Source organism: Drosophila subpulchrella, chromosome 3R (genome assembly GCF_014743375.2).
Source record: "Drosophila subpulchrella strain 33 F10 #4 breed RU33 chromosome 3R, RU_Dsub_v1.1 Primary Assembly, whole genome shotgun sequence".
Taxonomy (NCBI): Eukaryota; Metazoa; Arthropoda; class Insecta; order Diptera; family Drosophilidae; genus Drosophila; species Drosophila subpulchrella.
In genome coordinates this window covers 17,135,945-17,158,988 of record NC_050609.1, presented here as the reverse complement: position 1 = coordinate 17,158,988, position 23,044 = coordinate 17,135,945, and the positions used below count along the sequence as shown (strand labels likewise).

General features: G+C 40.2%; 1 long non-coding RNA gene across 1 annotated transcript in view; it reads left to right on the top strand.

Annotated features, from left to right (window-relative positions):
* LOC119561205 overlaps nucleotides 1-23,044 on the top strand; it is a 32,106-nt gene that overhangs the window by 1,639 nt on the left and 7,423 nt on the right. Inside the window, exon 2 of the long non-coding RNA XR_005221109.1 lies at nucleotides 15,353-15,461. This is a non-coding gene — a long non-coding RNA (uncharacterized LOC119561205). The remainder of the gene's footprint in view (nucleotides 1-15,352; nucleotides 15,462-23,044) is intronic.

The window sequence follows — 23,044 nt, the reverse complement described above, 5'->3', positions numbered from 1 at the left end:
CGACTGATTTGCCAGGATGGTATCCTGGATCCCAGGATCAGCAAAGCCAGACGGCTTTTTTTACTGGCCTCCATGTTGCTTACATTCAATTAGGCGTATGCACGAACTGCGAAAACGGGGAATTCCCCCTGGATACACACAGTCCTTTCCCTAATTTTTACTACGTTTGCTTTTAATTGTACATTACGTATACGCCACATTTGACGCATTGAGGCTGCTGTTTTTCTTGGCTTGTATATTTTAATTAGCGCCTGAGAAAATACACCCATCTGTTTGTTTCTCGGCTGCTGTTTACTTTCGTCCGCCCCGTTTTTACGGTTGACATTAGTCGAAAATTGTCGCATGTATTTTTATTGGCCCATTACTCGGTCCCATTTAATGGCAGAAAGTGAACACATCGCAAACGGGGGAAATCATCCAGCCGAGAAGGTGATAAGCCTGCATCCGACGGAATAGTGGTAATTAAAACTGCAGTTAATGGCCCTAAAAGTTGCGCATTTACGGGGGCGGTATGCAAATATATCCATTACATCAGCCACAAAACACAATGGCTGTTCGGATTCCGGCAATTAAATGATTTATCTGTAAACCAGATTATCTACAAAGTGGGTGAAAGGCCATTCATCAATTAAATCAGTGGCTATTTGATGGGTAAATCGAATTGGGAATAATTTCACAAATATTTATTATACCCATTTGTTTGTTTTGTTTTCCGCATAATTACATTAAAACATTCTTCTGCCTGAAATAACTTAAAAGTCCAGGGAAGGCAGACAAAGAAAAGGACAAGTCAACCAGATGAACTTGTGAATAATAACTCAGACCCAAATCCAGAAACCCCAACTCAAATTTGAGGGCCTTCAGTCTTTTGGCTTTGTGTCAAACTGTCACTTCGCAACAATTACGACTCTGAACTTCTTTGTATCTTTTTTTTCATCTCGGCCTGCCTTTTAACGAGCCAAAAATATGAAAAAGAAACACAAAGATGATGGCCCAAAGCCTCCTGGACAAACATTGCATTGGTTGTTGGTGGTGCGATTTTCACGCTTGTATGGCTTTTTTTGAGGCTCTTCTCCCTTCCCGTTTTTCACTTTCGTGTGCGCCTTGTATTGGGGCCTTCACCTTCACCGGTTGCGTTTGGGCCATAAAATATTTAAGGACCTCTGAATGCACTCACACATTTATGAAAGTGTAAATATTTAATGACGAATGCCCTCTGTTTCATAGTCAGATTTCAGCGACGGTTCTCCGTGGTTGCCTTTTGCCCTAGGCTCTCTCGGTTCTAGCCGGAAATACTTTACACATCGGTACATCTTGTACCACATATGTGCACAGGGAGAAACTCTTTACTGCTTGGTTTTGCAATTAATTACCACTTTGGCCTTAGAAGTATTGTATTTCTTACTGTCCTTACTTGTAAACATGAAGTTCACTTCACTTCCTTGACATTTTGAAGTGTTCCGAGGTTTTTATTGAAGGCACGAAGAGGTGACTAATGCTAAACAATAATAAAATGTTTAGTGAAAAAATGTTCCTCGAAGTATAATAAAATAAAGGTATTATAGTCTTACAAAATTATGATACTTAATCTGCAAAGTGCCAGAGTGCAATAAAAAGTGATTCATGTAATGTATATTTTTCCCAGTGCAGCTGGAGAACGGGGCAATGGCTGCTGAGTTCCATCCGGGTCTTTTGTGGCCCGTTAGCGGTTTAACGTTACATGCGGCGTATGCGTAATGTCTGAGTTTTACTTCCCTGGCAGCCAAACGGCCAAATGGCCAGCATGCATTATTAACTCGCCTTTGTCCGGTAATTTCCCCATCTCCGATGCCCCTTTCGAAACTCCATTAGTGGGTGCATGTGAACGTGACACATTTATTAACTTTATTATGAGGCGCGTAATTAAATTGGGTGATGAATGAAGGTCGCGAAAAGCACATAGAAGGCGCTATTGCTCAATCAACTCACGCAGCAAAAGGCAAAACGGGGGATAACCAAAGCGGAAACGGAAATGGGGGCGTGGAGTTAAAGAAAGGGGACAGGACAAGACAAGCGCAAGTAATGAAAGCCATTAAAAATGGCGGCGGTTTAACTGGAAAATCGATACCCGAGTCACAGGAGCAGAAGGCGTGAATAGCAAACTGGAAAAGAATGCAGGTGAACCATATAACTATATATATATATGTTTGTGTGCCAGGACTCCACCCAGTTTTATTCAATTTTTATAGTTATCAAACACACACAGGCCAGCCAAGAGTAGCCTTGGGGATACTAAGGATACCAGGGACATATCCGCATTTAGAAAACGGGGTATGGCCACCTGCACGTATTATTATTGATATTATACCTGGGTATGTTTAACCCACTGGGATGATATAACCGGGGCATCGTATGCGGAAATTAAGACATGGAGCCACTGCATGAGGGATAAAGAAACCAACCCGACAATTTCCTGCGATTAGCTGGCACGCAAAAACTAAAGTCCAGGGAGGACTTTCCTATTATGGTCTTTGGAGCAGGCGCACAAGATGTATTTATGGCCATAACTCAGACAGGCCGGGCTGTTGATTTCGCTCAGTCATCGGACATGAATAATGCCGGCTAATGTGTCGCCTGGGAATGGCTAATGAAAGTGCTCGGACAGATCAGATGTTTCGTGCGAAACAAATTGCCAACTACCCGTTCTTAAACTTGGCCATCAATTAAGTTGTGATGTCTGATATGCGTTTATATTATGGGTGAAGAAAGGAAGTTCAGAATGTAATGAATATACTAAGTAACTGATGGGGCAATGATAATAAATATGATATCCTTGAATATTACCTCTTTATATTTTGTTTTTGAATGACATCACAGATGTATTACTAAGCTACTTACGTTCAAAATACCATCTGTAAAGCTGCATCATATATTGCTCAACCTGCTTGTTATTTGTACTTATTACAAATGATTGGCTTACATCCTTTTGTTGGCCTTACGTTATCCTTTCTATACAATCAATTCCTGCCAGCTTATCCCTTTTTTCCGTGCTGACAGCAGAGTTATTTTTCAATGCTAATCCTGGCAGCACCTGCGACATGTCCACGCGCATTCCAATTGTGTCACTTTGGCTTACACAACAACCCTATCACGGCGACCCTCCGCTTAACCCCGCGGCCCTGCGACCCCACAGCCACATAACCCCTAACCCTTAACCCCTGAAAGCCAGCCACCTCGGCGAACATCAATCGAACGCGACAACTAAGCAAACACAGTGCGCTGCGATGGAAAGTGCAAGGCGAGAGTGCATTAAAAATTCATTAGATGTATATGTACGCTGGGCCGCCAACATCCAATAAAAGCACAGAAAGAAAATACAAAACTGGTTGTAAAATGTTAGAAATTAGAAACCTTTGGTATTAAAACGACTACAAAAAATTCTTATGATAGTATTAAATTAAATATTTTAAAATAATAAATTATATCTTCCTTGAAAAAGAAAAGTATAATTAACATTTTGTAAAGGATATGCATTTTTAAATTTGATTAATATTTTGTGAGACTTATAATAACTAAGCCATTTTATTTCTAAAGCAATCTTTAAATTTCCTAATTAAATTTCATGTCAATCAAAAGAAATATGTTGAAGTCAATTAGATTTAGAAGTCATTACTGCCTGTTTCTATTAAAGAGAAAGTATTTTATTGTGACTCATTTTTCACATGCTTGCCCATTTCTTCGAGTGTACAATCTCCGGGCTGGAAAAAAGTGTCCGAGGAAACAAAAACATTTGATTTACTGAGCGCTCCGGCGTCTGGCGATGTCACGACGCCCCACAGAGCCTGTAGACCAGAAACAAGGCGCCTCTAATTGGCACGAATTTTCAATGCGCCCCGTGCCTACTGCGTGATCAGGCCCTGTCCACGGTCAGTGGGAGGTGGGTACCGTGTTCGACGCCACCCGCCGAATGCAAAAAAAAGAACGAGAAGAAACTGAAAAAATCCCCACCCCACGGGCATTGGCCGCTGTGCGGTATTTTAATGCCGGGCACGTAGACGGGCGCACTAATGGAATTAAACAAATTACTTTATGGTCTGGGCCAGCGGCACAGGAAATGTAAATTTCAGCGCGGACACGAGCACTTCGGGTGGGGATAGTGCGCCACATATACACCATATATACGCCTGATCCGGATCCGGAGCACCTGCAACTGCAGCTTAGCCGAAGATCTGCGAGTGCAGTCCCCAGGTGGGCATCCAATTTTCAAAACTAAACTAGTTTGCACTTGGTACGTGCTGTTGTCCTGTTGGTTTTCCCTCTGTTTTTCCTCGGCTTTTCCATTTCCTTTTTATGGCGCAGCGCAGCGCAGCTCAGTTCAGGCGAATGTCCTGACAATCGCCAAGTTCATGCCGAGCTGCTGTTCTTGAACCTTGTGATTGTGCCAACTGTGCGGACAACTGTGGCAAATAATTGCAGGGCCAACACTCCAGCACTCCAACAGCTCCTCAAGGTTCACTGACATTTGTCGGAGTGGAGCAAAGCGCTCAATTTGATTAAGTGCACGGGGCTGGGATGGCATGGTATATGATGGGATGGTATGGTATGGTATGGTATGGTATGGTATGGGAGGTGCAGCTCCCAAGCTACAGTTGCCCAAGGCTGGGAATGGGACTCGAGTCGACTCAACTCGACTCGCCTCGCAATGAAATGCAATTATGTGCAAGCTCATGACAACCCGCCAAACACCCGCCCAATGCCATAAGAAATTGCATTAGACCTCGCCGGCACAAATTGTTTATTACTCACGCAAGGCGAGTCGTCCTCAGTCCATCAGCGGGATTTGCATAGCCAAAGATTCGCGAAAACGCAGGGAAATAGTCGCCAAGGGCTCATCTACTTGCAAATAATTCTTTTCTTTTTAAATCGATCTCCTAAAAATATTCAAAAAATTTTCCTTGACTTTGAAAGCACTCAATAATTGAGAAAACTCTTTAAAGAAACCACATTGAACCACAAGGAGCTTGGTTTTTTAAAATATTATTTTATATGTTTTAAGTCGTTTTTTTCCCAGTCTTATAATTGTTTTATTTTATTGTAGAGGCTGTTTAGTTATTTAGAATCAACCCTATGAAAGCATGCATATAACTTTAGATTTTTGTGATATGCCTTACCTTACTTTAATTTACTTACCCACTTCTAAGCTGTCATAACCACAGGCTGGGAAATTATAAATAAATAAACAAACTTTAATTATATGGCAGGTGTTAAAGCGAGGGAATTATGGCCATCTTATACTTAGCCATGTGCCTTATCCTTAAAGCCGAAAAGGAAAGGATTCCGGGCGCTCAGCTTGGACACGTCTGGCATTTGTGGCAGCGCATGCATTCCGGCGAAGGATACCTACAGGCAGACCTCTGGCTTTCCACTTTTCCGCTTTTCCCTTCTAATATCCCAGCTCGGGCGATTTCAGGGTGATGATGACGAGGGCAAGAATATGCCACTGTCACACTCGACCAAAACGCTTTTGTCCCTGCACAAAGATGGCAGCAGAATAGAAACTGAGCAGAAAAACAGAAACAAGTGCGTTGGGGGCAAACTCTGAAGGTTTCTGGGGGTTGGGGTTTCGAGTGCCAGAAGGTGACAGCTGCAAGGTGGGTCACTCAAAGGGAGGGCGGGGAAAGGGCTTCCAGGGGAAGGAGGGGTTCCTGCGTGAAAGGCCAGCTTCTAACAGCATTACACAGACACTTTGTCGGTGGTAAATGCTTTTACTCTTCTTTTTGGCCACCATTTCCACGCTGCACTGCACAAAAGGCAAATAAATGCAGGCATGTGGGAGCTGGTCCCTCTGTTTGAATCTGAATTTGTGCGAATACGTGCTTCACCGCAGTCCCAGGGGTCACTGCCGGCTTTATTTGCTCATAAAAAATAAAGCACTATCAACTGAGTGGCTACTATATTTTTTTATTAAAATAAAAAGGTTTCCCCCCATCAAGCGACTTTGAAAATGCTTTGCTGTGTTACAAGAGCAGTTAAGTGGTTTTTAGTTGTACTTTAAGTGCACAGTTTTCCAAGAGGTTCCTTAAAATATTTTCAAATCGAATGGTTCAATTAAAAAATAATTTGTTATAAATTCTATTTATTTGTAGAAAATATGTTATCATATAGGTATCATTTTAATATCATAATATCCTGGCTTATAAATACTTTTAAGTATTTGTATATTATACATAAAGGTTAATAGTGTTAATCCACTTTCTCCACAGTATTTTTTGTAAATAAGAAAGTCAATTTTTTTCAACCCAACGTAACTCACTTATTTAAAGGTGAGATAATGGCGTATCCTTTCCGCCATTAGGTCCTGCTAAAAACAGCCAAGGCTGCAGCTCTGTGAGCCAACAAACAAACACTTAAAAACCTCTTACCCACACATCCATAAACACCTGCACACACACACACTAGCTGTCAGGTGAAACACATTTCCGTGTCTTGTTTTCCCAGGACTCACTTTTTATCTATGCATAATTACTTAAATAAAATGCTTGTCTCGTTTTTGTTCGAGGACGTGGCCACTTTGGGGCGAAAGTGTACTATATTTTTATTATTTTTTGAGTGCTGCCAGAGCAGGAATTTTCGGAGTTTGTGCTCCGTCAAGCGAGAGAACAGCAAATGATTCAACAGAAATGCAAAACTAAAATCTGGACAGGATGCGGTGAGCTCTGGCTGTTCCTTTTTACGGCCAAAAGCCAGAGCTCCTTGTTATGGCCAACTTGGCTTGTTTGTTGCTCTTGCCTGATGCCGAATAAACAAAGTTCCCCGCTGAAAAGTGGGCTCTTTGGGAACCCTAACTCGGCCACCCCACTTAGCACAAAGGCAATACAATTTTTGCATGACTGCGGGCCTTATTTTTGTTTTTAACTGTTTTGTGTTTCCACAGGAAACTGTTGTGTTTTTCCCTGCCTTTTGGCTTTTTACGGTCTCTGCCCCAAAAAGAGAAGCAGTTTGGGTCATAAAAATGAGCACTCGCAATCATATTTAATTTATGCGCTATTTATTTTCCATTCACAACTCGATTAGAGAGTTTGTTTGCCGGCCAAAAGGAAAAGTTTGTCGCCAGGCCCAAGAATCTTAATCAGCATTCATATGCATATGAAAAACAATAAAACATTTTGAATTCATTTTGTGTAAAATGAGAACGCACTCGCTGGGAGATTTTTCCTTTTTATGTAGTACTAGCCGACTGCCGATGGCACTTGATATGCAAATTGTTGGCTGTCATGAAAATATGCACATTAATTTTCATTGCCTTGCGCGCGTTTTTTTATTGAAATATTTATTTTCCTACCGTGTCGGCCGAAACGCAGGTACATATATAAGCAATTTATTTGCGAGTACGTACGTCAACGGCGCTAAGCGTGTTATTCCCACTCACGTGTTTGGGGGTAGCGCTTTTTAAAAGCCCGTAAAAAATGCGAGGAAGCCGGGACACGTGGGCGGGTCTTCCAACGAGCCGCAGGCAACTGCATAATCACATGGAAAACGCTCGTCAGAGTTTAAGAAACCGTCTCCGCACGTGCTAACTAATCGTCGGGGGTCGTTCTACTGAGGGCTGACTGTCAATGACAGATAGCAGGGACCACGCGGCGTATGGGTGTTATAATTTACAATGTGCTACAAATAATAACAGGCCAGGGAAGGCAAAGTGATGAGCATTGTGTGCCTAGGTACCTAATTTCAGTCATTTCTGGGTAAAGGTTTCTAATAGGTCATCCCGCCGATGGGCAATTACTCCGGGTTTTATAACCGAAACGATCTTATATCATTCGCGATCACGTTTTGATATTTATCTGTAATTGCCATATATGACTAATTTGTATATGCCGTGTTTGCCATGAATATAAATCTGATCTTATTTTGTAGTAGTTTCTCTGAAGTGTAGTTGGCAATAGACTTTTCATTTTCTTTCTTACTTACTTACTTTCTTATATTTTCAAGAAATTTCTTAGGTATTTTCTAGGCGTGCTTTTGGGATATACCTTCTTACTTACCTTTTTTTTCCTAGGTTAATGGTTTAATATTGTACCTTTATCATCACTGCGCACACCGCTATTGTCAAGACAAATAAACGAGGTGTTTATCCCAGCCGAGTAATATGCAAACACACCTGAACAGAACAATTTCCAAGTCTAGACACCGGTGAGAGTTACTCCCATTAGCGTTAATTAAGGCTAATTCGTGTAAGACTTGGCCTGAGCATGGTTTCGGAATGGTTGTAACTTTGTTAGCCCCACCACAATAATGTAATTATAAACACTCTTCATTCGGCGTTGTGACATTTTAATCAGTTGCCTGGCACAAGCCAAACAAACCACTCCGAACTTATCTCACAGATGCCTCCTGCTCAGTTGTCTATGCCAAAAAGCTATTTTCCACTAAATTAACAAAAGCCAACAACGAAGCAAAAGTTGGTTTCCTGATATGCGCATTCCCTGTCGACTTTTGCCAAACATATTTCCCAGAAAATTGTAAAAAATGAGAAAATACTTTGCGAAAATGTTCTCTGCTGCCTGTGGATGGCATCGGAAATTGCACCATGGCGTATGAGTGACACATAAAACTTTAACGCACACTGTGCTGAGTAATTTTTGGCCAGAGGTTGCAGATACCGCAGATTGTGGGCCCATAAATTATATGGCCAAGTGGCTGCAGCCTGTCATCCTGCAGCTCCTGCTCCTTAACCCCCATGTAAACAAAGCCGTAAAGTAAGAGAAAACCAACTCGAGGGGAAAATGCTCATCCTAATTGCATCCATTTGCCAATGCAATAGGAAATCCAGTTTCCGCCGCTCAACACGCCAGCTTCTTAATCATTAAGCCATAGTTGTAAGCCGGAAATCCGTGCGCACTTTCAAGTGCATTTCCGCTTCGAAAAATATAACGAACAGCCGTGAGCGTGATGAAAATTGTCATTTCTACTCAATCGGAATCGGAATCGCAGCGGAAATGGCACTGAGTGGCTGCCTTTTTTTTTCTGTCTTCGGTGAATTGGCCGAGGGGCGCTCAAGTGTATGCTATAGATTTAAGTTGACAGAATGCCAGATCCAACTTATTGACACAGAAATTTAAAGCCCAGCTTTTTCGATTCGCTTTGACACCCAACACTCTAGTTGCATCGATATTCCGGAATACCCCTTCCCTTTCCCCGGATCGTTAATAACGATGGAGCGTGTCAAATGCGCACAAATATTTCGAGGAGCAGCAGATTGGGTCGGGGCGATAAAAGTTGAACTAATCAATTTTTCGCATGATTGATGCCCAATTGAGCTGCATTCTTTGTTTGTCCCCGGGCCGAAGCTTGGCATTTGTCATCAACGGCTCCAGACAAACACATTGTGACACAGCAAAAAATCATTATATTATGCAACATAAGATAAAAAATTAAGTGTTTACTACTTAAAACCAATTATAATATTTTTATTTAACTACTCTTACTACTTTCTAAAATTTAATTTAATTACGCAAATTATTATTCAATTTATGTATTTTTTCCAATTCTTAATTTAGATATTGTTGAAAAAAAATCAATGTTGATCAAAAATCATAAAAAAAATATTTGGTTGGAGAACATTTTTTAGAGCTAAGAAAAATATTTTTCATATATAGGTTATGACATACTAAAGCACTATTGAAAAATATACTTCATTAAAAAAATTTATTTGTTCACTTAAAAAGAACATGTATAACTTACTTAATATTTTTAAAATTTTTAGCAGCCCTAGCTTGTTTATAAAAGTTCGATACATTTGTAAAATTTGTATAACTTCAAAATACATGAATTTTCTTTGTATAAGCAAGACTACAAAATTCCCAAAAATGTATACCCAACCGAAAATTTGAAATTTGTATCTCAAATACCTTGACCTCAAAGTAAACCATTTGAACTGGTTACCACATTTGGTGACATTTTTCCTCTGTGCCGGACAACTTTGTTGTCAGTCGACTGTGCAGTGTCAGGATGGCCAAGGCGAAAGTTGAAAGCTTTCCCAATCCCCAGTCCCCGATTCCCAGTTCCCATTTCCCAGACCCAGACCCAGACCCCCTATAATCGCATCACCGAGTCCTGCGGCTTCATGTCAGCCCTTTCCCAGTTTCCAGCTGATGCGATGTCGGCGGCAGCCATTGTTGGTCGCTCCTCTTGATTGGCTTTTCGCCGGGGAAATTGTCATATTAAAAGTGGCCCGTAAATCAGGTTTGCCGCCCCAGCGAACCGGACTAATCAAATATGAAATTGTGCACATTTGTGATTTTGAAATGGCATTAGCTTATCGGATGGCCAGTGCAAATGTCACTTTTGGTCGGGATGTGGGCTCACCTTTTGACATTCGAATTGGCCACAGAAAAGCTCATCTGAAAATACCGCCAGCATTTTCAAGTGTCGACCAAAGGCAAACAAAATGCAAATGGCTCAAGGCCGAAAGCCACTCACTTTTCAGGATATCAGGATATCCCCTATTGCAGGATATGCAAAATGGAAAATGCCAGGGGGACAAATCAATTGGCCGGCACCGCAGCTAAGCAATAAAAATGAGATGTTTGTGCGCGCAACAGTGCGGATACGCATTTTATTCCAAGGGCAGCACCGTCAATCAAAGAAAAAGTGTTTCTGGTGGCGATGTTTGAGGGAAAATGTTTCTTATTTATCACTTTACAGGGCATATAGTAGCCCAGATGCCTGATAAAACTCGAGAAATCGAGCCTATCTCGTGTTCCTACAATTAAATCAGTGTGGGGGTGGCGTAAAAAGCTATTTACACATTTAATTGACGCATTCTATTTTTGGACACAATCTAAACAATACAAAATACTGCCATATTTCTCACACCGAAAGCCCACAGAGAGAGTAGCTCAAAATGTGGCAACATGCGTAGTGACGACAATAAAAAAATGTTGCCCTGTTAAATGGCTGAGCAAACATTTTTATAGCACCGCTGCCTGTTTTCTTGGCCTTTATTAATATTTTTCGCCAATATTGGTTATATAGCTGCGGTCACAATAATCACATGTCGGAGTATACAACTCATAGCCTATTTAATTATTTTGCGCGAATTTTCATCAATAAGGCAAACTTTGACGCGTGGCTGAGTTCGGGTTGGGTTGGGTTTTAGTTGGGATTTTTGTTTTGCTGGATTTATGAGTGGGCATTAGCCTAGTAGCCAACATCACCTTGAAGTTTAACACCTTTGCCAGCAACTGTACGCAGACTTTTTGGAGTGTTGAGCCAGGGTAAATGTTGATTTTTCTAGAGGGTCTTGGTTAAAGTGGTAACCACAAATTAGTACTTCTAACTGCAAGTGTTTACATCCGTTAATGGTTATTTATGGTAAATAAGATGATTACGGAGATGTAGTAAAGCAGTAAACAGGCAAACTGAATGTTTAATCAATTTCCATTGAATTTTTCCGCACTTTACTTCGACTGCCAATCATTTTGGTACATTATCTCCGAGGAAAAGCCCCATATGTCGGTGAATATTACTCTCCAAAGGCTTTTTCATTGGCATGTGCACCTTGAACCCGCCGTCCATTGTCGCCAGACAATAACAAGCCCGTGGAGAGGAAAACCAGTGGAAAGAAAAGAAAATCATATCCGAACTCAAGTGAGCGCCCTTCAACCCGAAATTCCCAAAAGCCAATGCACCGGAGGTTCCAGTAAATAAACTGGAAAGAGAGTGCAATTCTTGGCGTGATATTTGCAAGATTTTTAAAGTGCATATATTATGAACGCTATTTGCATATTAATTATTTGCACGAGTTTAATGAACTGCACACTTAACCCCTGATTTCCTCTTTGGGAAGTGAGGCAAATAGTCGGACAGCTTTCGCTGTTTACCCCGCAAAGTTTGTACACATATTTCTTATTTTGCTGATTTTTTTTTATAAAAGCAAATTAAGCGAGCTGAAATAAATGCAATTTCCCAGCAGCAGAGGTTAATGTAATATGTAAATGAGTGGCTACACATCAATTGAATTTGGCGCCGGGCTATAATTGCATTTTAAATGCTTTTAAGGTCAGAATGCAGCTGCCTTTTTGGCCGGTGGGCAATCAATCAGCCAACCTTGTGTGCATACAATTTTCGCTGGCCAACGCGGCGTATGATGGATGTACGAAAAGTGCATAATTGGATTTGTAATCAATAATGTGTCGGTGCAAAACTAAAGAAGAATAAGAGCCACAATGATCGATAGACAAAGGAGGCCTTTGCAACAAAATCTCAATAGTTTTGTGCCACTAACCCAGTTTTTTTTGGCAAGGGCCGAGGGTTCGAAACTTGTTCGTGCTGAGGTCAAAGTACGACGGGACATTATCCCACCACTGACCTGCCGGCCCAGTAATTCAATCCTTTGCTGGGCAGCATCCTCGGCGGAGATCGCCTTGAGGTATTAAGTTCCTTTTAGCCACGTGCCAGCATCCTTTGGCCCCTCAACCCCCCGCTTTCCTCGATCGCCAGTAAATATCGATGAGGGGCTGTTTTTTTTTGAGGCTCTTCGAGCTGGTATTATTTGACCGGCTCACACTGTGCGGCTTGTTTGTCCACTTGACGCTCATCACGTTTGGCTATTAAGGCCATTAACACCTCCAGTCATCTGGGCCCCGACTCTCCTTGTTCCGCCGGCCTTTTGACTTGGTTTCGTTTTTATGGCTATTTTGTTTTCTTGGGTTTTTTGAGCAGGGTGATTTGGGCTTATGGAAATATGGGTGCTTTGCTTTCGCAAAAAGGCTATAAGTTACTCGGTAAGATGGAAGGACGACGTGGCCCTGGGTTTGATTGTTTCTTATTTGCATTGTGGCTTAGAACATTTTTTATTAATTTTCAGATGGGTGGTTTTGCTTGCCTTACCTAATAAAATTATATTTTGCTCTCTATGATGTCACTGCATAGATTAAATTTAATAATAGTTTTCCCTGTCTCTGACTGAATTTTATATAAGTTTGTTCATGGGAACAGTACATAAATAAAGTCACTTTATAGAATATAGGAACATGAACTTTATGTTTGGAATATTCATAAAACAGGGTACCGAACTAAGTGAGCAACCTATTTTCAAATATTTTAAATTACCTTAAAACTATCGTAGGTGTTAAAAATTGTTTTCTTCCTCATAATTACTGATTGTCAGCCTGTTACCTTGCAACTTGTTGACGGAATGGAAAATTTGTAATTTAAAATGTTTAAAACTGTCAGACATGTCATGTTCTCAAAGCAATATTGGCGTTTAGTAAGTGCCCATACGTCAATCACACTTTGCTGGCTATTTGCAGCACAAATATTTCACCTATTTTTAACTTGGACTATAATTTCACTTGGCACAATCTATGGGGCTAATCAGAGAATTTGCTGAAAACATCATACCCACACTGCTCTTTAATAACCCACTAGATAGCGTGAAGTCATGGTATACTATGTGTGAATAGTTATCAATTTGCTAATGAAGGCTTTTATAAAATTGGTATATATGGCATACACACTGTACTGTGCAAACAGCTTAAGTTAGTCTTCAATATTAGTAGTGACGCACTAAAGATATGGCTGTGGAATAAATTGAAACTATTTTTGTTAAAATATTTTAATCTGATTTTTATATAGTTTCTTAGAACTGGTTTAACAGCTTAAATAATTCCCCTTAAAATTCCATAAATTAGTATTTAATCTAATCCACATGAAAAGGGTATCCCCTGGCAGTCTAGTCTGTAGTCAAAGTAATGTAAACAAAAACTCCAGTGATTTCACTCTTGCGCCACTTTTATTGGACCTCAAAGTTTCTCACATCGTAAAGCCAAGAAATATAAACATCATTTGACATGCGTGACTGGGGTTTAAGCTCGTGTTGAACTTTTAAATCATGCTTCTGCGGCGTGGTCATAAAAACGATTCCAGAACATCCTGAAATTAAATCAATTTCGCAATCGACTGACCGCCGCTGAATTCCCCAATTGACTTACTTGAAATTTATTGCAACCGTTGGGCTGACGACAGCCCTGCGACATTCGTAAATCAATGGAACGAAAGGCCTTAACTATGCTCAATTAAAAATTATATCAGTCGATTTGATTTGTCACTTTAGAAGAAGGGTAATAGAAGTTGTCATGGAAAAGTTTAGCCAGCTGTGGAATTAAATAATGCCAATCGATTTCAGAAGACTTTGAAATGAGTGGAAAAAACTACTAGAGTGAAGTTGCTACTTTTTTTCGAACAAGATCGAAATAAAATCGAGCATTTCATAGCTTTTTCTTTCAGGAATTCTTTTCGGAAACCATTTGGCCCTTGGACAAGAGCAACCTTTCTTAATTGACTTTCAATGTCAGCGGCGGCACAGAAAGTTTAGAGAGTGCGAGCTGCGAAAGTTGTTATTTAATTTGCTAATTGTTGCACTTAAGGCCGAGAAATGCGAAATTTGCGTGCCTGCGACGGGAAATTAGTCAACAAAAGCCGAGCGAATGCTCAGCGGCCGTCTTTGAGATCTTATAAGCGCGAAAATACATTAAGCTGTCAATCTTCATTCTGCACACAAGCTGGCAAAAGTCAGGAGACTGCAAATATTTTGGCAACGCTGAATAGCCGGGGGGCCCAAAGGGCGGGGGTCAGGGTATCCACTTTGAGTGGCACTTTTTGAACTTTGGCATCGCCGAAGTTTGGCTCAATTGATTCGCGTTGCCATCTGATGCAGACAGACACATCCACAAAGTCAGTCAGATGCCAAAGGGCAACAAACAATTTCACTAATCGACTTAAATGGAGGCACTCAAAATGCTTTCTCAAAAGCCCCGGCAGGTAAGAAATTCGAACTTCACAATTTGCCATTGACAAATAAGGGAGAAACCGATCATCCATTGGGTTCAATGGGTCGATTGTTGAATATTAGCTGACATAACTTGAACTCCGGCCCTCGTTCGTTTCAAAGGTCGAGTAATCAGTGTCCTTTTCAGGTCGAACATCATTGATTTATGGCCGGCAACCTTTGTGACTTTGGCCAACTTCTATTGTCACTGGAGCCACCTTGCGACCTTCATTAGGCCAACAGAATATTGAGTTAGGTCCGAGCGAGACACGCCCCAAAATATATACCTACACTTAAGTTGCAACTGACAATAAAGCTATTATTATTGTTTGCGTGTGGGCAGACAGGAAAATATTTCCCCCATTTTATTGACACAACTATTTAGCAAAACGATTGTTTGTTGCTACTTTCCATTGTCTGCCGGGATCGCATAAAATGTTAATAAGTCAAGACCAGGCACAAGACGATGCCTGCCTCGTATTTTCCATATTTCCCCCCGGCCTGCATATTAAATAGTTATTTCCCCTGTTTATTTTGCAGTTTTCCCGCCCGCAATGTCAAGGACGTTGTCGCATTGTCGTTGCCATCCACATCCACTCGGTCGAAGCTAATTTCATTGGGGGGCAAACGAGGGAATCGGGCCAAAAGGGTAAGCAATTGCCAACAATTCCCAATGGGAAGCGAAAATAGTAGGTATAGAATATCGCAAAAGGGCAATGGGCCAATGGATACTCTAATTCAGGCCGAGAAGTGCTCAATTTAAGTTCGAAATCCTCTTCAATTATTTAATCTAGTCGGTTTTACTTTAGGCTATTGTGTGCTAAAAGCATCCTTGAATGCATTTCCATACTCAAAAGAATGGAATAAATGAATTTTAATTCCATTGAAGGCTGGGTAAGGTAAATCATGTCCTATAAAAGCCAGTATGCCAATACATTGTTATTAGTTCTGGGAAATATTTCGAATGTTCTGTATACCCTTATTGTGAAAGATATCAATATCCTACGAAATATTACACTGATTCCAAGGTTCCTATAATTATAATTAAGTACCTTGGGACAAAATCAGTTATTAGCTAGAACCTACACTATAGTAAGACATTTTGGTAAAAATATGGATGTTGTAGCTTTACTTCGCTGGACTCTGCATTGACTGTTTTTTTTCAAATATAATTAAATGCCCTTTTAATAACTTAATATCTTTACTTCCTAAAGAGTATTTAATAGTTGGCTTGGCTCATGTTACCACCCCTCAGTGCTAAAATAACAGCTTCCAGCTTTGTTCTGCCCGAAATTTCAATCAGTTTTCCTCACACATGTGCTGGCCCACTATATTGGATGGTTTGTTTGTGCGAGTGGCTGTCGGAAATCATAGTTATTTTTTGGTGGCACGTGCACACACACACACCACACCCATCCTTTTAGCCTTCGAAATTTTATGAATTTCTCCTGACAGCTGAATCCGAAAAAGTTACATAAAGCCTCATTGTTTCGGCTGGAATTGCAACTTTTGATTAGCACTCTGATGTAATAATCAACTTTGGGGCCTGTGTGTGTTTATGGAATTTGTTGGCCAGGAACAGCGGTAAGCCTGGCATTGTGAGGGGCTTACATAAATACATATTATCGACTGATTGAAGAGTTCCCTTGTGCTGGGGCACTATTATTATTGGCCTGCCAGACTCTGGAGATGCCATCGAGCACTTCAGCTTATTTATTGACCCTCTTACCCCTCAAATATGCTCTATTGTCGAGTGGCGCCTATTGAGTGAGTGTCTTCGGTTTTAATGGCTAAACATTCCGAACGTCTCTGATCCTGATCTGAAGTTTTTCCGCAAGTCGAGCGTTTTCCGTGCGATTTTCGCTGGTGTTGCCAGGCGAATTGGGACTTGAGGGTCTGAGGAACTACATCGCTAAGTAATTGCTAAGAGTGCTCTCGTCGGACTGAAGCGGTAAAGGTCGCGCACAGCTAATAAAGAAGTATGTCTGGATTCATTTTGTTCATTGGCCACGGGGGAATTCCCTGCTATAGATTAAGGGTAAGCCGAAAATACCACTACTTCGTTCTTAAAGGTTGTGGAAATTTTCTTCTTTACTTTTCGAATATAATATACTTCTTGGTTAAAAAAGAAAATAAGGAAAACCAAAATTAATTTAGCTAAATGGAGAACATTTCACTTATAAAATATTTGTTTTCATTTATAAATTGTATATGGAATAAGAAAATATAATTCAAATGATACACATTTGTTTAAAATTCATTAGGTCCGGAATCATTTCCATTTCTTAATAAGTTTGTTCTGAATTAAATGTACTTCCTAAACATCTGCCATGCTGGCAAGCTAAAATTAAATTCTATAAACAGGAAATAACAATTCAAGTACATTTCGTTTGCTTAAATTTTATTTGAATCCATATAAAAGCTAAATATATTTATATTTGTATTGTTAAATGTATTCTTTATTTTTAATCAATTTTTGTACACCCCTCTCTTAAAATTTCTCAGTTTCTCATGATCTGCGACTTCTAAAAACCACTTTAGAACAAAATAAAATCCAGCTGCGTAATGGATTTCTTGACCATTGTTCCGCAGTGGGTTAAACGATAAACGTACTGCCGATTGCGTCTCCGAAGATGAGTAACGCTCGCAGCTTATCAAAGGCCAACAGTTTTACCCCATATAATAGTCCGCAGATAGACACTCCCCCGATTCATGGTCCCTCGCCGTTGGCTGCTCATAAATGTCAAAATAACAATTGCAATGCCTTTGAAGTGCAATCTTTTCGCTCAGCTTGCACATTTTATGGCCACTCACGCTCCCTGCACTTTGGTTTTAGCTCCGGCCCAACTCAGCTCAGAACTGGAGACTTCAATAGCTCATATTTCCTAGCCGGACCCTGTTTATAATGATATATTAATGCGCCAGCCAAGAGGTGCCATAAACCGAAGCCACTTGATGCCACGCCAGCCACTCGATTGCGGTGTTTCGGGGGGCCGGGGGATCCATCGAGATTGCTGCTCTCGGGATCCACATGCCAAACATATATTAAACGCTTAGTTATATGCTACTTAACACTTCCCCCATTTATTTCTGCTCGAGAGCGAAAATTGTTTATTTTCATTGCCATAAATTTTGATGGTCAAGCTGGTCAGGCCATAAATCTTCCGGTTTAATCCCGCTGGCTCTTTGCATTTGAGTTGCCCCTCGAATGGCTTCAGTTGTAATTGCTTTTCCAATCAGCAGCATTGACTATATCGCCTCTGGACCCTGGTTATGTGGAGAAACCAGGGGATTGAGGCGCCTCATGCGTCAGCTAAGTGTCAACTTTTTGAAATTGCTAATCATGCGAGGAGGAGCACACAAAGTCACCCATTCAGTTCTCCTCGGTCCGAGGAAGGGGCCAAATGACGCTATGTGTTTGTTCGATAAACAAAATATTGTGGCTATAGAGACGTTTTAGTACGCACACACAATAAGCGATATATGGGCAATATATATTTTTTTCCTATATTTTGTTTTATGGATAGGCCAACACACTCGCTAGCTTTTAAAAAAGGGGGAAAAGCGGAAATACGAGCTGAAAAATAGGTCAACGGGTGTGAGAAAATCGTTTTTCATCATAAAGTTCAAGCTACATGTTCTCCCGTTTCTTAAAGCACAAATTGAATTTTGGGAAATGTGGTGGAATTTCTGTCTAGGTACTTGCAAGTACATGCCTAGGGTTTTATTTCGCTTTTCCTTAGGTATATAAAGAAAAAGTTGGTTTTCTTTAAAGGGCGTAAATTTAAATATTTTATTTATATATAGCCATTTTATTTATTTTCTTTCCAAACTGAAGACGTCACTTTTCGGCTATTCTTAGCCGTTGATTTACGACAAATAAATGAATGAATTCATGTGTGTGGGAACGCACTGAAACTTTTTCAGTACCCAAATTACGTATACGCCGTGCGGTACGTCCGCATATTAACTCGCGCTGTGCGTAGGCAACATTTCCTCCTTCGCCAGAGAGAACTCATTCAAATACTCGCGGCCATTGTATAAATTCATTCATTAGAAAAAATAAATTGGGTTTTTCGTTTTCGTGGCTGCCTGCCAAATGGCCAGCGAAGCGGGAAGGAGAACTTATCTCACGTTTTCGTAGATTATTTTCGTTGGTCGATAAGCCACTGGCCACTTTCTAATCACGGCCAAGTGATTTGGCACTACCTTAGGGGCTTTTGCCCGTGTCAAAGTTGGCCTCATCTATCACGGATGCGGATGTTTTTGGGGCTCAACTGTCCCTGATACTTCGCTCCTTGATGTCATATCGATTTTCACCAGGCCACATGCCCCCATACCACACCATACCATTTCGAACCCCTTTCCTCGGAGGTTCTTTCCCCCTTCGAATTGGACACGAAAAAGTGTCAGTTGACTGACGGAACTCGTGTTTGCGAAATTGTTCGATTATCTTGTCTGCAAATTGTTTTCTTCTTCATTTTTCCCTTGTGTTTTTTACCTTTTCATGTACTTTTCCCTCTTGTTGGTTTTGGTTTTCGCCTTTTGGCTTAAAGGTGTTAACTTTATCGGGCCCACTGGTCAGCAATTGTCCGTATTCTGTTCATTTACAATGCAAACACTTGATCGCTGGAACGAAAAGCCATTTGATATTCATCGCTCCTCGGTTGGTTGCCGTTTGAACCATTTTATATAATTTGTTTTTCATTGAAAAATATGAAATATAAATTCCCTTGCGATATGCTTTGGCACGTACCACTGGGCCAACAAACAAAAGAAAAGAAAATAAATAAATAAGCGAAAACAAAGTATCAAAAACAATTGAAGTGAATAATTCGGTTGAATTCGAGTAATTGGAGACTTAAAGTCGGGGATTGGGACTAATGCGTTACAAATTTGATTTCTTTTAAAGGAATTTTACAACTTTCAGAGAGAAGAAAGAGCAACGAGTAATTGTATTTGCTAGTGAGGGATTTCCTTGGGCTTTTAGTCGGAAATGTATCTTAGGCTTTTAATACAATACCATAAATACCAGGCATGTTATCATCTTGAGGCCTTTAGAATTGCGCAATCCATATAAACAAACTATTTATCTAGCCCCGTTCTCAGCTTTGCACTTCATTTTCTATGGTTGTTCCCCCTTCTTAAAACAGGTTAATAAATACCTAATAATGGGTTCAATTTGGAATGTTCTGGTCGAATCGGATCCGCCTTGTCAATATCCGGAGTAAATAGCACCCATTAGGGCCATTACTTAGAACCGCAGAGCGAATATGCATATGCATTGATCTAAGCCGATTATTTTTGAACCGGGGGTATTATTAAAAATGATACCTACGTCATGGGTCAAAGTCTGCACTTTATTCAGGCACTTTAAGATAATTTCGTTGAGCACATTGTTTTCTATGGCGTTTCAGTGACTGCCAGTGGGTATTATTTTTGTTTAGCTTTTTTGCAACCTTGCAATTTTCAACACGATTGCATTTTGTGACCGCAACAATGGCAATTTAAGGGGGAAGGGGCGGGGAAAAGGGGTCGCCAGGTGGGCAACCTGAAGCCAAACTGGCAACCAGTTCGCTTAGAACGCGGGTCAACGAACCCTCAACTTTCGTTAGAAGCGTTGGCAACCGCAAAAAGCGATTATATTAACCACCAGTCCATAATTAAGGCAATTATTACGTTCGATTTTTTGCAACATGATGGTACCTTTAGCTTTGCCGCCCCAAGAAACTTAAGTTTTTATAGCCAATTCAAACGAAGTGCAAGACCGCACGTGTAAATAACTAACTTTGGCTTAACGATGCCCCAGCCAAAAGCCCCAAAACTATAAATAACAGCAAGTACAACGAGTTAACTACCTGTAAACAAGTTCAACTCACTAACAACTTACAAGTTCAACTTCTATTTTCGGTTTTATATAGCTTGTGGGCAGCTTAATGGATATATTCTGTGCGTTTCTATTACAAACATTCAAGCTAAGGGGTTTACATGGGAAATGGAATTCAATTCATGGGGCATTAGAAACTAATAAAAATTGGATGGCAAGTTGAAACATTATTTTATTTGTTCTACAAGTTGATAAAATAAAATAAAATAAGCTGCTGATAAAATGCATCCAGTTTTAATGGTGTCCCAAAAATGCAATTTAAGTCAACTTTTATTAGAATTAAATAAACATGGCTAAATCAAATAAATATTAAACGTATTTGAGTGCACAGTTCACAGAGTTCTAAAAACATATGATTTTAGCTTTCTGCATGTCCTTCAATTATTGAAAAATGTATATCACCCCATGAATATGTATGTGACACGCAATTTCTTGGCCAATAGGTTGTTGCCCACTGCCAGAACATTTAACTTTGGACCAATGACAAGTTTTTAATGACTTGGTTGTAATTAATGTTCATTAAGAAAATGCAATTCGTATTCCAATTACCGTTTCTAGCCAACTGGCCAACTGGGGAACTTGGAATATGTAATGCATATGTCCAGTTGATATCAGAACGAGGTGGTTTCGTAACACCAATTTGCAAGTGTAATGTTTTTCTAGGAACGACAAGCTCGGGTAGAGCATTAACCTGCTTATCTGGCTGAAACTTTTCTTTTACACGATTTTCATGCAAGATTTACGCCACTCGATGGCCTTGAGGTGGTGCTGGTTTTTTCTTCTTTTTCTCCATCATTCGGCGGAGTCGAGGGAGGGGCGGCTATTAATAGCTGAGGTAAAACCGCCAAGAGGTCGCACCAACTGCAGGCCGGGCAATTATAAAAACATAAAAAATAAAGGCGTACTTTTTGCTCAACTGTTTTACCCAGCCCGATTTACGTCTGTTTAAACAAATGTATTTATTTATTTACACCGAAGGAAATGTGTTTACAGATTGAGGGTAATTTTGTGACTTAATTTTTAAGTGTTTGAAGTGTGAAGAAAATAAAAAAAGGTATTTAAGTATAATTAAATATTTTTAGAGGGAATAAACAGTAGGAAATTAGATAACAGGACCTTTATTGATTTATTTTTTAGTTTTCCTAGTACGGAAATGTTGATTTATAATATTGTTTTAATGTTATAGATCATTTTTAGGGAGTGTACATTATTTAAATAGTACATTTTATAGGAAAATGTGTAATATTGGTACACTTTAAATCTATTTTTTCTGGGTCAAAGTCAGAGTACTTCATTATCTTTAAAAATTTCTCTCCGTGCACCGTTTTGTATGAAGTTCGTCGAACAAAAGGCGTCTGGTTGCCAGCTGTGCTGCCCTACTGTAGGTATATGTATTAAATCAGGGGCCTGGGGAAGTGGACGGCCTAGCGTGCCGCTTGTGCGTTAAACTGAACGATATTATTTAGGCCAATAAAACTAAACGGTTCGGTTAGCCGAACACACTCGTTAATGTAAATGAGTTTTAATTAAGAAAAGACCGCATACCCAATCCAGGGACACTTAACCTCTCTCCGATCGAAAAGGGCTTACTTTGAGTGCAACAATTGTAGGTTTAATTAATGACATTCCTGCCACGCCCTCCACTCAGATAGGCCCTCTTCCAGGAATGAGTCGACAGTTCTATATGCTGCCCGATAAAAGAAAACTGAAATGGTAATCTCTACCCGATTTAGCGCCAGACATCTAGGTCATTGTGGTGCGTGGATGGGTGTGTGTCTGTGGACTTTGTGAAGGGCGGAACCCCCAAAGCCTCCGACTAGACGAGTGGCAACCAAATAGAGTCCGGCAAATATTTGCCTAAAGTTCATAATTCTACAGTCCGATTGTCTAGCCCTTTTGCCTGACTTTATCACTTGACTGATAAGGTCTTGAATCGCTTGTATTTGTATCTAGATAAAGCTATCAGAAGAGTCAAATGCACCGAACGCCAAATTACTGTCAGTCTTATGAGTATCAGTTCCTGAATGATCCAAGGTGACTTACAATATTCGGGTTTTTGGGTTATTAAGGGGCCTTAAACATTTTATTACTTTGTGGTGGAAAGTCACCAGCGAAGTCAGGTGTCAGACAGAAAACAATTTCATTGAGAGAGGGTCATAAACCAAATGGGTGCTAAAGCTATAAAAATATAAAATCATCAAATGCACTGATTTTGACAAAAAATATTCCATTATCTACCCAACCTAGGCTAAGAAATTAAATTTATGTAAAACACAATGATGATATCATTGGCAAGATGCTTGTACATAGAAAGAGATTCTTATCAGCTCCGTGACAAGATATAA